At 35.9% G+C, this 16611-nt stretch overlaps 1 long non-coding RNA gene across 1 annotated transcript; it reads left to right on the top strand.

Annotated features, from left to right (window-relative positions):
- The first annotated feature begins 13155 nt into the window (after positions 1 to 13155).
- On the top strand, positions 13156 to 15874 carry LOC121267449. Its single transcript, XR_005941002.1, has 4 exons — positions 13156 to 13252; positions 13353 to 13435; positions 14528 to 14565; positions 15768 to 15874. It is a non-coding gene; the product is annotated as an uncharacterized LOC121267449 (long non-coding RNA).
- Positions 15875 to 16611: the final 737 nt, after the last annotated feature.

Raw genomic sequence — 16611 nt, 5'->3', positions numbered from 1 at the left:
AAATTGCCACCTATTAGGGAGACAGAGCACTACATTGATTTTGTGCCAGGTGCGACAATTCCTAACTGACCTTTCTTTGATGAACACGAGTCCTTGACACACTTAAAGGCACAAGGTAAGTTGTTGACTAGAATGCATGCAAAGTGGGAGGACTGTATTGAGATTTTTCCTCATGTATTCAAATACACACAAGGTATGAAAAATTTTGTGGTTGATACTTTAGCAAGAAGGTATGTCCTTGTCTTCATTTTCGATGCAAAATTGTTAAGACTTGAATATGATAAGGAATTGCATGTTAATGATGATGACTTTGCTAGTGTGTATGGAGCGTATGAGAAGGCGTCGTTTGGTAAGTGCTAGACTAGATTGGTATTTGTTTAGAGAAAATAAACTTTGTGAGCCTATTAGTGTGTGAGATGCTAGTGCATGGATGTGGTTTGTTGGGTCATTATAGTGTAAAATGGATTTTAGACGAGTTGCGTGAACGTTTGTGGGAGTATCATTTGCCATTCATTGACTTGTTAGATGAACGTTTGTGGGACTATCATTTGCCATTCATTGAGTTTACATATAATTGGAGTGATCATTTTGGGGTAACGAAAGCTTTAGGTGTGTTTCATGTACATTTGTCGAAGTATCATTTGCCATTCATTGAACTGTTACATGGATTTTTGCGGGAGTATCAGTTGCCCTTATTAGAGTGTGCATATAATAAAACCTTGCATACTACTATTTCTTATTCTCTGTTTGACGTTGTTTATAGTTTCAATCCACTTACACTTTTAGATTTGAAGGTTTTGTTTGTTGATGATAGGAATAGCTTGGATGAACCTTTTCAAATACTAGAGAAAATTAAAGAAAATGCATATAAAGTGGATCTTCCAAGTAAGTATCATGTTTATACTATTTTCAATGTTACTAACCTTTTTTCCTTTGATCCAGATGGAAATTCGAGGTCGAATCCTTTTAAGGAGAAGGCGAATGATTGGAACCAAAGTGGGCCTAGACTTCAAGATCCTTTGCAAGTTCCAGATAAGACAATTTCAAGATCAAGAGCTAAGAAGATCAAGGAAGCAATGCAAGGATTGATGCAATCCACTTGAGACGAGTCTAGCAAGAGCTAAATATTCAGTATGGGCTTGAGAGAAGGAGATCTAGTGATCATGCACAGGATACACGCTATGGAACAATGCAATATAAATTAGGGCCTATTATTATGATTATGTGATTGAAGGCCATGAACTTGTTTATTTCATTAAATGGGATTATTTTATTAGTTATAGGAATTAGTCTAGAATAATTGGGTTTGAGGATGTTTGGCCCACATATGTCTTATTTCTTATGAACTAGAGATTTTTGGGAAGGCCTTGTATTTTGGCCAAGAGCTTATTTGGAAAGTTATTATTTTATTGAACTAGGGTTAGAGTTTTACTGTAGTGAGTACTGTACCGCGGCACTGTTCATCCAGGGGCATTTTTGGAAGATAGAGATTTATTTTGGCTAGGGTTTGATTAGGTTTTGGTTTAAATACTCTTTGTTGCCTCATTTTAAGAAATTTATGAAATTTGATGAATTTATTCATTATGAGTTGAGTTTTACTCATCTTGTTCTTGATTGACCTTTTGAACTTATCAAAGGTAAATTACAACCTTTGTGGCGTTCCTCCATTGTAATCTGGGTTCTTGAGATGGGTTCTTCAACGGGTCTAGATTTTAATATAATCTAGGTTCTTGAAACAAATTCTCATCGGGTCTAGATTCTCCATCCATTGACTTGATTTTGGCTTTCCTGGGTGAGTTTTCAAATTGACTGTGGGTTCAAGGGATTCTATTTCCCATGGGTTCATATCAGTATGGTTTGGGCTTGTTATGTCATTTTTCTTAATGACATGTGGAATGGTTTAGCTAGGGTATTAACATGGTCAAATCATGCTTTAAGGTAGTATTAATTCAAGAAAATTTGAATTAAAAAGTTTAAGAAAAGATTAAGCATGATTAAGTTTCAAAGCATAGCTTAAAGTGCACTAACCTCAAGTATGATGGTTAATGGCCTTAGCCAATTTTCAAAATTTAATTTGGGTATTTTGAGTGTGATTTGTGCTTAAGGAAACCAATGGTATGGTATATTGGGCCTTTAGTCTTTGAATGGTAAAATGAGTCCAAATATGGCTTTGGGCCATATGAGCTTGAAAATGGCCAAGGGTCCAATCTACTCCAAAAGCCTTATGCCTTTCTATACTTGGGCCAAGACTAGCCTTGATTTTCTAAGGGCTTGGTTTAAGGTTTTCTTGGGCTAGGCCCATGAATGCACTTGGGTCCTAAAAAGCCTCACCAAAATTACTAATGGGCTTGTCTCTCTAATCCTTAACTCATTAACATTAAATACCAACATTAATGCTAATCCCACTATCAATCTTAATGAAAGTGATTAACCCAAAAATAAAAACTAGAGTACTTAAGGGTTAATCAAGAGTTAATTAAGCGGAGTGTTACATTAACTGTCATAAACTGGGGTATGTAATCTTGTGTTGCATGTCCCGTTGTTCTAAATCTCCATTCCATCCCAAGTGGGGATTGGAGGCGTCACAATACTCCACTGCCTCAAATTATATTTTTGTAACATTCCCCTTGCATGGCCAAAACATGGCATGTAACAAATAACTATGTGTTTGAAATAATTAACATGGTATGACATATGATAACATTTATAATAATCATGAGTGACAATAATATGATAATTATGGCTTACTATTGTACATATAAAAATGCACCAGAAAGTAAGTTCGAGGCGATCTTACAATGATTTTGCATGACATAAAAGTAGCAGAAAATTGCATGAACTGAAATGAGATATTTCTAAAGGTTAGAATATCCTACTAATTACTATAAAACATAAGATTCATTGACTTATGGAAAATTTGTCATTTTACTCCTCTTCTTATGGGAAATGACCATTTTGTCCATATATTAAGGATTTTGCATATGAACTCCGAATTCTACCAAAATTTTGTTATGTAAATTTTGTCCTAAAATAACAAATCTAATCAGAAAAATTTAAATCAAAGCACAACTACACAAACTATGCATTGGTTGATTCTCATTAAGGCAAGAAAATCTTGATTTTTATTGCAATTTTTTCAAACCTCATACCATATACTTAAACCTATTCATGCAACACTAAAAATCATATCATAGGTTCTAAGATCATGCTAGGCCATCAAAATAATCATTTCCTAAAAATCTAAACTCTTTATAACCATTAAAATGCCCAAAACACTAAGTTTTGGTCAAATAGAACAAACCCTTAATGTTCTTGGCCCAACACTTTTCAAAACGACTCCAAGGACTCCAAAAGTCTATAAACACACTCTTAACATGTTTATAAATCAAACCAAAGTGATAACATGCTAGATCAAAAAACCAAAATCACAAAATTCATCACCAAACAATCAACATGCTCATTAAATTCAAAACCAAGTACCACATGTTTTTTACTTGGAACAAAAGCACTAAACTGAGACGTCCATGAATAGACTTTCAAAAAATAAAACTATATAACTTTTATTCAAGTATTAAGCTTGATCTAAGCATTATATCTTGAATCACATGTACAAAAGTTCCACAAAAACACCAAGTAAACCCGTGAGCTTCAAGATTGTACCTTAACCGAGTCCTTTCATGCATGACATACTTCCAACAAAGATTTAAACCAACTATCTTCAAAATCAATCTCTTAACACAAATAAAAGTCTCAAGAACATCATATGTGACTTTCATAGCCATTTGACTAGGTTTCTAGATCCAACAATCATCATAACCTCAAAACAGAAAATATTTTGTGTTCTGGTTTCACCCTTAAAGAAAATATGATAACTCTTTCATACAAATGCTAACTATGACACCCTTAGATTTTCACTTGGGATTGAACGGACTTTGAAGCGTCGAAACATGTAATACAAGGTTACCTACCCCCACTCATTACGATGCAATGGACCTAACATGCATCTAACATTATATAGTATTTGCAGCGAATATTTTTTTTCTATAAGCAATACAATGCATCATACGTGTTATATCCCAAACATAAAAACATATTTAGTAAATTAAAGATAAGAGATGTTCAAGTTACATCGTGAGTCCAAAATATCTATAACCATGATAGTACTAGAGGTAGAGCTCCTTAAGTATACATGCAGATAGTAAGGTAAGTACTAGGCTAGTCCATCGAGTAACTCACACAAGTCGGTCAAGGATGCCATAATAGTATCAATAAAATAAAGCATCAAAGCGATGAGCTCTGCCTCGTGTCATCGTTGTCTAATCAACCATCTCCAGTCGATTATTCTCCACTAGTTACTGCATCATCCAACGGCCCACTTGATAGTGGTGACTACATCATAATCTTTAACTTATGCAACAATTCGCATATTTCACCTTCACCGCATATACAATATGATATGGTAGTTTGCATATTTTGCCTTCACTGTATTTTCAATGTGTTGCACCCACTAGCTTTAGGTTCTACCTTGCTCTGGCATCATTTCCACAAGGATCCATTCGAGATCTACTGACGGTTCTTTGTCAACTTAATGACTACCACTCCATTTTTAAGCACTCCAGAGTAAACAGAAGAGTTCCACCAAAACATTCCCCCATCCTAGCATTTCGGGTCGTGATAAAACATGTATAGACTCTTTTCTTTTAAAATAATTTGCAACCCAAATGCATGTGACATGAGACTTGTAACACTTTTCTTTTCATGGACTATATGAACATGTAAATGTTGTGAGTCATGTAATCATGTAGTCAAATATTGAACAACTTAGGTTACAGCTTGAAAACATTAGAACATTCAAATGCTCAGTTTACCACATAGGCAAAGCACTCAACACATACCAGAATGGAAAAACAATGTTTAAACCCGAGCACATACATATAGACATGGTCGAATCATTTAGACTTATAAAAACATGTTATAATCAACAACTTGAACCACTACCTCCAAGCATATCCGAAAATATCATAAACAAGTCAGCATGGCAAGATCATAATGTGAATCCAATTACAATAAAAAGATTATTATCAATCAACGAGTATATACGATAGCAACAAGAAATTCAACGTTCATACAACATATACAAATATTATATTATCCAAAGTAGGTTGAGAGTCTACTTACAAAAAATCCGATGAGTTAACAAATAACAAGCTAAAAATATATTAAACAATCATTAGATGAGGACAAACGAAAAAACCCAGTTCGAGTAGATGCATGTGTGAGTGTGTCATGTCTAGGGTTTACTCCCTTATGGTTCATGAACTCCTTGTCATGGCTAGATAGGTTCCTCATGTATTTGGACTTCACTCGTGGCCGAACTCTATAGAGAAAAAGATCCTAGTTCAAACTCAAGAGGGTGGTCATGCCCTTCTCCCATTTCAAAAACTCATGCTCACGTGTATAGTGTTATGGGTGGATAGGTTCTTCCCATGAGATGAAACCCTAGCCCTATTCCAAATGTCCATGTCCAAATGAAAGCATGGATCACCTTCTTCACTCAAAATGGTCGTGTGTGTGTGGATAAGGGTGTGCATAAGGCTCGTAAGACTGGTTGGATGAAGGCTCGTAAGTGGGTGCATATGGTCGTGCATGTTCCTTCCTCTTGGATGGAGTCAACACTTCCTTCGTTACTCGTAACATTGGTTGGATGAAGGTGTAGGGTGCAATGATATGAACACATGGAAATGGAATTTGTTGAACCCACAATCAGTTTGAAAACTCACCCAAGAAAGCTAAAATCAAGTCAAAGGATGAAGAACTTAGGCTCACTGAGAATTCGTTTCAAGAACTTAAATTATATTAAAATCTAGACCCGTTGAAGAACTTATCTCAAGAACCCAAATTACAAGAAGGAACGCCACAAAGGTTGTGATTTACCTTTGATAAGTTCAAAAGTTCAATCAAGAACATGAGAAGTAAACTCAACTCACAATGAAAATTCAATATTGTCTCAATAGCTTTTGTTGGACCATTATGAGATATTTAAATACTTAAACCCCAATTAACCCTAGGCCAAAACAAGGCCCCTTTTACCCAAAAGGTCCCTGGATGAATAGGCCCTAATTTATGTTGCACTCTTCTATAGCTTGTATCACGTGGATGATCACTGGGTCTCCTTCTCTCAAGCCCAACTTGAATATTCGGCTCTTGCTAGACTCATCCCAAGTGGATTGCACCAATTCATGCATTGCTTCCTTGCACTTCCTAGCTCTTGATCTTGTGATTGCCCCATCCGAAACTTGTAAAAGATCTTTAAGACTTGGTCCACCCTGGTGTCCATCATTCCCTCTCTCCTTAAAAGGATTCGACCTTGAATCTCCACCTGCATCAAAGGAAAAAAGATCAGAAACATTGAAAGTAGCAGAAATATGATACTTAACTGGAAGGTCCACTTGATATGAATTTTCATTAATTTTTTCAAAAATTTGGAAAAGTCCATCCAAGTTACTCCGGTCATCAACAAGCAAAAGCATCAAAGCTAAAGGAGTAAGCGGATTAAAACCATAAACAACTTCAAAAGAAGAATTAGAAATAGTAGTATGCATGAAATAAGAGCAAATGATACTCCCGTAAACGTTCATGCAACAAGTCAATGAATGGCAAATGATACTCACAAAAACGTTCATGAAACACATTTAAAGTCTTCCTTGCACCAAAATGACCACTCAAATTATATGCAAACTCAATGAATAGCAAGCAATACTCCCACCCATGGTCACACAACACGTTTAAAATCCTTTTTACACCATAATGACCCAACAAACCACATTCATGCACTAGCATCTCACACAAAAGACTAGTGGGCTCAAAAAGTTTATTCTCTCTAAACAAATACCAATCTAGTCTATAACGCTTATCAAACGATGCCTTCTCACACACTCTATACACACTAGCAAAGTCATCATCATTAGCATGCAATTCCTTATCATATTCAAATCTAAATAACTTTGCATCTAAAATGAAGACAAGTACATACCTTCTTGCTAAAGTATAAACCATAAAATTTTGTTTACTTTGTGTGTATTTGATTATAGGAGGAAAGGTATCAATGAATTCCTCCCACTTGGCATGTTTTCTATTCAACTTACATTGTTCCTTCAAGTACTTCAAGGACTCATATTCGTCAAAGAAAGGTAAGGTAGGAATTGTCGCACCCGGTACAAAATCAATGTAATGTTTTATCTTTCTAATAGATGGCAATCCATTAAACGCACCACTAGGAATCATGACCTCATATCCCTGCAACAAAAAAACAACAACACTAGGCAATGGTTTGTCAAGTTCATTAGTAGTAAAATTTGCCTTAGCATAAAAACTCAATTTTCTCTTTGTTTTTGTCTCATTTTCTTCACTCTCTCTTTTCTTTTCACTCTCTTTTTTCTTTCCACCCTATTTTTCTCTTTCACTCTTTTTTTTCTTTTCACTCTCTTTTTCATCTTCCTTTTTTGAACTCTTGACCTCACAAGTGTTTTTCAACTCATTATCTCTTTTCAATTTCACTTGATCTTCATACTACCACGACCTTCCCAACAAAATATGGCCAGCATGCATAGGCACTACATCATAAAGCACTTAATTCATGTATTTTCCAATTGAAAAAGAAACTAACACTTGCCTATTTACCCTAACCTCCCCACAATCATTCAACCATTGCAACTTGTATGGTCTAGAGTGTTTTAAGGTAAGCAAATTCAATTTCTCAATTAAAATAGTGCTAGCAACATTAGTACAACTTCCCATCAATGATTATACTACATACCTTATTGTTGATATGACATCTAGTATGGAAAATGTTCTCTCTGGTGCTCCCTATCATCTACCTTGATTTGTGTATTGAGAGCATGTCTGGCAACAAAAGATTCACCTATCACGGAGTACTCCACTCCATCATCATCACTAGTATCAACCAACTCGGACATCTCCTCACTATCTGATGGAAACCAAGGTGGGCCTACTCTTAAAGATCATTTGTAAATTCCAGATGGGCCAATTACAAGATCAAGGGCCAAGAAGATCAAGGAAGCAATGCACGGATTGATACAATCCACTTGAGATGAAACTAGCAAGAGCCCAACACTCAAGACGGGCTTGAAAGAAGGAGAACCAGCAATGATCCACTTGATTCAAGCTGCGGAAGACATAACTTAGAGATAGGGCCTATTGTTATTGGAGACATCCAATTTGGTTAAATGATTTATTTTATTAGTTTAGAATAAGTGGGCTTGAAGATGCCTGGCCCACACGTCTTATTTTTAATGAACTAGGGCTTTCGAGAAGGCCTTCTATTTTGGCCAAGGGCTTATTTGGAAAGTTACTTTTTAGGAATTAGGGTTTCAATAGGTACTGTAGCGTTACTGTAGTCGTACTGTAGTCGCGGGTACTGTAACGCGACACTATTCATCAGGGCATTTTGGATAAAAAGGGACATTATTTTGGCTAGAGTTTTAATTAGGTTTAGTTTAAATACTCCTTGTAGCCTCATTTGAAGGTCAGACAATATTGAATTTTATTTGTGAGTTGAGTTTTTTCCTCTTGTTCTTAATTGAACTCTTGAACTTATCAAAGGTAAATCACAACCTTTGTGGCGTTCCGCCTTTGTAATCTAGGTTCTTGAGACGGGTTCTTCAACGGGTCTAGATTTTGATATAATCTAGGTTCTTGAAACGAGTTCTCATCTGGTCTAGGTTTTCCATCCATTGACTTGAATTTGACTTTCTTGGAGAGTTTTCAAATTGATTGTGGGTTCAAGGGATTTCATTCCCGCGGGTTCATATCACTATCACCCTTACTCTTAATCATCACCTCTCTATTGTCACGCATAATCATCACCCGCATATTTGGACAATGAGATACGATCTGCTCTGTACCCAAACACTTAAAACATTTAATATCTCTATTTCGAGAAGGTTGGGATTCTACCTTGGGTTTGTTGCTGGTTCCCTCATCTTTCCTCTTATGGGGTTTGGTCTTCCCTTTTGTTACAGCTTGATCATTTTTGTCCCACTTTGGTTTCCAATGAGTGCTAGAAACTGAAGTATACCTTGCTATACCCTTTCTCTTTAACTATCTCTCCACCTTCATAGCCATGTACACCATATCCTCTACCTCCACATAATGTTACAACTCAACTACATTGGCTATCTCCCTATTCAACCCACTCAAAAATCTAGCCATTGTGGCCTCCCAATTTCCACTACATTAGCCCGAATCATAGCCACCTCATCTCCTTATGGTAATCCTCTACACTCCTAGACTCCTGTGTAAGATTTTATAGTTTTTGGTGGAGGTCTCTATAGTAGTGGCTAGGTACAAATCTCCATCTCATTATAGCTTTCAACTCTCTCCATGTTTCTACAGGCTTGTCAAGATTCTTCCTCCTATTGATCACTAATTGATCCCACTAAATAAACGCATAATCAGTGAACTCAACTACCACTAACTTTACCTTCTTCTCCTTAAAATAATTATGACAATCAAACACCAACTCTATTATTTTCTCCCATTCTAAATAAACTGCAGGGTCAGTTATACCTTGGAAGGATGGTATTTTCATTTTAATGCTCTCAAAGTTCCTATCTACTCCATCTTGACCCCCTGGGTTTCCCCTAAGTCCTCTTTCACGCCTAACTCCTCTAGTTCTACCCAATCCAACTTCAGATGTTAGGTCTTCCTCATCCTCACATTACTCTCCATTCTCATACCAGTTCTCAAACCCATTCTCAATACTAGGCTCACGTCGCCTTCTATCTCTCTTCACCTGTAGATTTATAATTACCGTTTCTTGATGATCCATCTTATCCCTCACTTCACCCAACACCAAGTTCAACTGCTCAAACTGTTGTTGCATGGCTTGCAACACAAATGATGAGTTATCTGCAATTCCCTTTGGTGATGAGTCACTCCTATAAGACATCGTAATGTGTTGCACAAAAAGAATGTTAGTGGAAAACCTCACATGCTCCCTTATGTGTTTACACTCAAATATTGACACTTCACTCGTGTTTCACTCTTAATTGACTTTATTCTCGATAATAGTCTCACGCTCTCTTACTTTTTACCTCAATAGTTTTCTTGCTCAAGCTCTTTAAAAACTAGTTGAACTAAATCAAGACAATACAACCTTGTATTATTCCAACCAGTAATAGGTTCAAGAAACAAGGAAGTAATAAAATGACACGAGAGTCAAGAAATTTATACAAGGGAAAGAGTAATTATAAAACAAGATACCAACTAGAAATATGTATTCAGCCCCTTTCATGATAAAACTCAATCTACAAATGTCTTTCTTTCTCTTTGTTATAACTATGTAGCAACCTTTGAATATGCTACATTTTCTTTTCCTTTTCCCTTTTCTTTTCAAATTTTCTTTTATTTTCTTTCCCTTCCCTTTCTTTTCTCTAATTCAATCACAAACAGCAATATTCAGTTGTAAAAATCAAGCAATTGAATTCAAACACACAAGAATCAACAATGAAGTAAAAGAGAATCAATGGAACGGCACTTCAAGCAATTGACAAACTTAGAGATGCAAGAAACTCTAGAATTTTGAAACCCTAGGTTATGCAAATTTCAGTCAATCCAAAAACCCTAAGGCCTCGTTTACTTTAAAAGATGAAACACAAAACTTTGAAAATTTTTCTAAGTTTTGTACGATCAGACACTCTCTAAAAACAAACACCTATTTTTTATCTCATCTTATTTTATCTCATTTCATCTCTCATTATTTTATCACTATTCATCAACTGTACTATACACAAAAAAAGCTGCCAGTGGGGCCTATCCTTTCTTTCTCTTGTGTTCATCTTTCGGTAGCAAATAGCTTTTATGAGTGGGTCCCAGTAGTAAACATTAGTGGGTCCCAGTGGCAAGAAAACGCCCAAATGTTAGGAAAAAAAAAAAGAAAAGCAAAATGCAACACAACCCAATGGTAAACATTAGTGGGTCTAATAGGCCCTAATTTATGTAGATTTTGGCTTTCTTGTGTAAGTTTTCAAATTGACTATGCGTTCAAAAGAATTCCATTCCCGCGGGTTCATATCAGGCTCACAATGGCAGGAAAACGCTGAAATGTTAAGAAAAAAAAAAAAGCAAAACGCAACACAGCCCAGGAAAAAGCAAAAAAAAGCAAAATTGTTGTGGGTCCCACAACCATAAATACTTCACAAAAAAGTCAAACTAATCACATCTCATCTCGATAAACAAACACATATTTTATCATATCTCATCTATACTCAACATATCTCAATACTAGTCACACATATCTCAAAAAATCTTATATCATCACATCTCATCTCTGAAAACAAACGAGGCGTAAGAAATTCTAGAGGCTACTTTTTTTTTTTTTTTTTTTGCAACCCTAGAACAATGAAACCCTAGAATTAAATTTAAAAATGCAAGAATTAAAAGATAAAATCATACCTGATTGGAAACCTTACTCTGAATACCAAATGATATGAACCCATGGGAATGGAATCCTTTGAACCCACAATTAATTTGAAAACTCACCCAAGAAAGCCAAAATCAAGTCAATGCATGGAGGATCTAGACCTGTTGAGAACTCATTTCAAGAACCTTGATTATATTAAAATCTAGACCCATTGAAGAACCTGTCTCAAGAACCTAGATTACAAGGAGGAACGCTACAAAGATTTTGATTTACCTTTGATAAGTTCAAAAATTCAATCAAGAACAAGAGGAGTAAACTCAACTCACTTTGAAAATTCAATATTGTCTCAAGAGCTTGTGTTGGACGGCTGCAAGGTATTTAAATACCTAAATCCCAATTAACCCTTGGCCAAAACAATGCCCCTTTTACCCAAAATGTCCTTGGATGAATAGTGTCACTGCTGCAATAACTCTTGAAACCCTAGTTCAACAAAATAAAACATATATGGGCCAAGCATCCTCAAGCCCAATTATTCTAGAATAATTCCTACAAAAAATAAAATAAATAATTTAAATGAAATAAACAAATCTAAAGCCTTCAATCACATAAACATACCAATATGCCCTAATTTATGTTGCACTCTTTCATAATTGTATCACGTGGATGATCACTGGGTCTCCTTCTCTCAAGTCCATCTTGAATATTCGGCTCTTGTTAGACTCGTCCCAAGTGGATTGCACCAATCCTTGCATTGTTTCCTTGCACTTCCTATCTCTTGATCTTGTGATTGCCCCATCTGAAACTTGTAAATGATCTTTAAGACTTGGTCCACCTTGGTGTCCATCATGTATGGTGTTTGGTTGGAGACAAATGGTGAGAAAAGGTGAGAGAATGGTGTAGCCGTGTGGGAGGAGACGTGATACAAGAGTGGGAATCCGAAATTTGTCCAAAATGACCCTTCACCCATCGGCCCTGTAATACCCGAGTCCTACTACATAGGTCCTTACGTCATTTTTATTAATTCTTTAAATTAAATATTTTGAGATAAAGATATTTTTATTACTTCCAATTATTTTATTTTAAGATGAGTATGCTTTTTAAAAAAAATATGATTTATTAAAATAAATCAAGGGTATTATTTTTAAGACTTTGAAATATTTTCCCTTAAGTCCTTTAATTTTATTTATTATGATAATGGCCCAATTAATCTCTACCATTAGATTGGTAAATGAAAAGCATTCTTGAGGTGGAAAGATCTCCACCATTCATCTTCCAAGCTTGTGTGATAAGCTTTGACCAAGCAACTAAAGCCTTTCATCCATTTCACCCGTTGGAAGCAACAAATAAAGACAAAGAAAAGTCTTCATGTTCTCCTCCCAAGCTTGTATGATAAGCTTTGACCAAATCAACCAACCCCTTTTCTTTCATTGGACGAAAGCTTCCTATGTAAGCCATAGAATTTCCTTTCCTATCCCTTACACGTTGGCTTACAAGAGAAGGAACAAATTCCTTCTTTCTCTTTTGCACCCATCTGTCAAAGATACACCAAAAGGCAAAATCAATTCCCTTAGTTCCCTTAAATGTCGATCCTCACCCAAGAAAAAGAAATAAAATTTCATCTTCATTTTCAAGAGCTAACCGATGCACACCTTCCTCTTCTCTCCTTCTCTTTTCTTTTCATCTTCAAGAAAACAAGCTCTTTTATCTCCCTTAAGCTTGTGACTCCATAGTAATAGAAGAAGAAAAATATTTTCTTCAAAGCTTGGAACCAAAGCTTGATCTTATCTTCCAAAGGATGAAATATTGAAGGTAATAAACTCTTGGTTCACTTCCTAGCATGATTTTCATATGGATTTCAAATTTCACCATTTCCTTACTCATTGATGTTTCGGTTTTGGGGTTAAAACAGTGCTATCACTTTGTTCTTCATCTACACGGGTTTATCACCAATTGGTCCTCCACTTGTGTTTTGGAAGGGGCTAAGAGCTTGAGGTAAAAATCTTAATTTGACTTATTTATTTTTAATGTGATTTTGGAAGCCCATTAATTAGTTGTTTTAGCTTGTGTTTTGGTGCAGTTAAATTCCTATATTGCAAATAAATATGTATGCCATGTTTTTAGCCCAAACCGAATAGTATTATAGTTGTTTTGCTATGTATATTCCTATATTTCGAAAATACTATGTTGTTATTAAACTTGGTTTAATCATAAGTGATGATTAAAATGATTTTAAATTATATATGTTGGTATTATGTGTCTTGTGTTGAGATTGGTTGGTAATCTATTTTCAGGAAGCTAGAGGTTTGGTTTAAAGGTTTTACTTGGTCCTATAATTTTATATCTTGCTTTTGAAAGGTATTAAGTGAGTAAATCATAAGTTAAGTATTTAAAAGTTTTAAAGTTTCTTAATGGGTGACCTTGCCATACTTTATGCTACTTTAATTTTAATGGAAGGTTTTATCTAAATTAATTAATATATTGCTTATATGAATAAGTTATAGCTTAGTTAGTTTAGATATAAGAGATTAATTGTGCTTGGTATATTATGATATGCAAAGCTGTCCAAGTACCCCTAACCCATGTCATGCCATGTCTTGATGTAAAAGTAGCCCACTTATGTTGTCCCTCGTTTTTAAATTCTACCTAACTCGAGAGTCCAAAATGTTGATAAGCTAATCTTTTTATAATGAGGGACTGCAAGTTGATTAAAATGCATGTTTTCTAAGTTTGTTAGCCTACTTGAGATGCCTAAATCTATTTTAAAGCCCATTGTCGAGAATTCCAGATTTTATCTCCTAGTGTCCATAACTCAAAGTGAGCTTGAACCAAAGACACCTTGCTTGAAGCCTGTGAATTCTTAGCTATTTTTCATATAAGCTTTTAAAATAACCTTTCTATGGACAGTTAACATGTCTTAATATTTAAGTTATTTCTTTTGTAAGTCGAGGTGAGGAGTAGTCATTTGGGTTAATGTTAAGCATAGAAGGGACGTTAGATTGTAATATCGTGGCTTTCTCTTTTTAAAAGGGAGGGCTAAAGAATATTGTATGAGTATTAACCTACTTATGGTATTTATTGGAATAGGACCTATATTGATGATGGAAGTATCGAGGAGTGTAGAGGTAAGTAGCTATGACCATGCTTCTTACACACAAAGCTCTCTTTATGAAAGAATGTCTCTCTCTCTCTTATTGTAAATGTTCTTCTAAAGAAAAGAGTAAATGAATATAGAATGTACAAACCCTTTCTTGATAGCCCCTGTTAAGTACCCTATCGATTATAATTGTGTGTATGTGTATAAGGTAATGCATGCACATAGGTTCTAAGTCATGAGGTTTCCATACACGCTCTCAATAAACTTATTGATTATCCCTATATGTAATATAGCACGAAAATATATCTTTTTCATGAAATGCATGTGCATCAAAGTAAGAAAGATGATGAGAATGTTTTGAATGTTTCATGCCATATGCTTCAAATGATGCTTTAAATGAGTTTGAAAATGCCCCTATGAACTGATGATTTTAATGACGCGAAGAAAGTGTTTTAAAATGCCCATATGAACTCATATTTTAAAATAATGCGAAGAAAAACATTTTAAGATGTCCCTACGAACTGATGTTAAATTTGTCCCTATGAATTGATGCTTTATGGATGCCATGGATAATGATGTTTAAGCTCATGTTTTGAAAATGATGTTTCTTCATGAATGCACTGTTAAATGAAAAGATGATGTTAAGTTCATGCTTTTAAATTACGTTTTCCATGAATGAACTGTTAAATGATGAAATTGACTGAAAGGACTGACATGAATGAAAGAAAGAAAGAAAGAAAGGACTGAATGAATGAACGTTTTATTGTATGAAAATATGTAACGGCCACATGAATGAATGAAAAGGGCTACCCAATGAATGAATGGGTAGATTGCAATGCTGGGCAGTAGTACTGGTAGTGCACCCAGTGCTGCACCCTAACGAAATGGGATTCCAACCCATGGCCACGGGCGAATCCATTGGCCACAGGGCCGCTAACCCTAGCACGCGGGGCGTAACAGTGTGCAATGGCCTATGAAAGTGAAAAGATGAAAAGCATGTTTATGCATGAAAGCTAATAAATGTTTATGCATGGAAGCAATGAAATGTTTATGCATGAAAGTATGGCTTATTCCATAAACTATTATGCATGAAAGCATTGTCAAGAATAGCGAAAATGTTTATGTATGCATGTTTCAAAAGAAAAGAATAGATGCCTAGTATGTTCATTGCATGGTGTACTAGTTACTGAGTATTCGACTCATTTTTTGTTAAATGTTTTAAACGTCCAGGTAATGATGAAAAGGCTGGGGAGCAAGGCATTACTGCAGAGGGAGAGGCAGACGCTTAGGACCTTCCCTAACAAGGACAGTTATGTTACGAGTGATAGGTTATGTTATGTATATTTTGGGATGGACTCTGAGAGTCCCTTATGGATAAATGTTCAAATAAAATGTCCATTAGGTGTTTTCTTTTATTAAATGAAAAATTTAGAATGCATGAGTGTCATGTCCATGCCGATCGCATGTTATTAGAAAAAAGAAAGAAAAAAAAAAAAAGAAAATGCATGTAAGTCAGGATTTCGTCCTTCTTGGGACGGGGTCGTGACAGGCCCCTCCCATTTTATAGACATCCCCTCCTTCCTTGGATAAGCAAAAGACTCATGCATGGGTGCCATGTGGCACCATGGCCTAAAATCCCTTCATCTTCCTCATCATTGAGTTGTGTTGGGAAAACCAAAAGCCTCATAGATAAGTGGCGTTAACCCCTCCATCCGGAACCCTAGCTTCCAAAAGTACCATTCCTCATGTGTCTAGGTTCAATGTATTCGAAGGCAAAAAGGTCAAAACACAAACCTTCAATCATCCTTGGGTGGATGAACATGTGCATGCTTATCACTTGGCAAGTGGTGTGGGGGGGGGGGGGGGGGGGAGGGGGGAGGAGGAGTTGGCCGAAACTCCTCACATTTCCCCCACAAACATCTTCGTCTTCCCTAGACTTGAGTGGCACGTACATGTGTACATGTTCCCTAGGCAACCTTTCCTCTTCTCTAGGCATGGGTGGCATGTGGGTGTTGGGTGCGTGTGTGGGTGGCCGAATCTAGGGACTTGTGCCTCTTCCACTTCTCATCATTGG

The sequence above is a fragment of the Juglans microcarpa x Juglans regia genome, chromosome 5S, assembly GCF_004785595.1.
Source record: "Juglans microcarpa x Juglans regia isolate MS1-56 chromosome 5S, Jm3101_v1.0, whole genome shotgun sequence".
NCBI lineage: Eukaryota > Viridiplantae > Streptophyta > Magnoliopsida > Fagales > Juglandaceae > Juglans > Juglans microcarpa x Juglans regia.
Note: the sequence above shows the minus strand (reverse complement) of the source record. Positions and strands in the feature narration are given on the sequence as shown.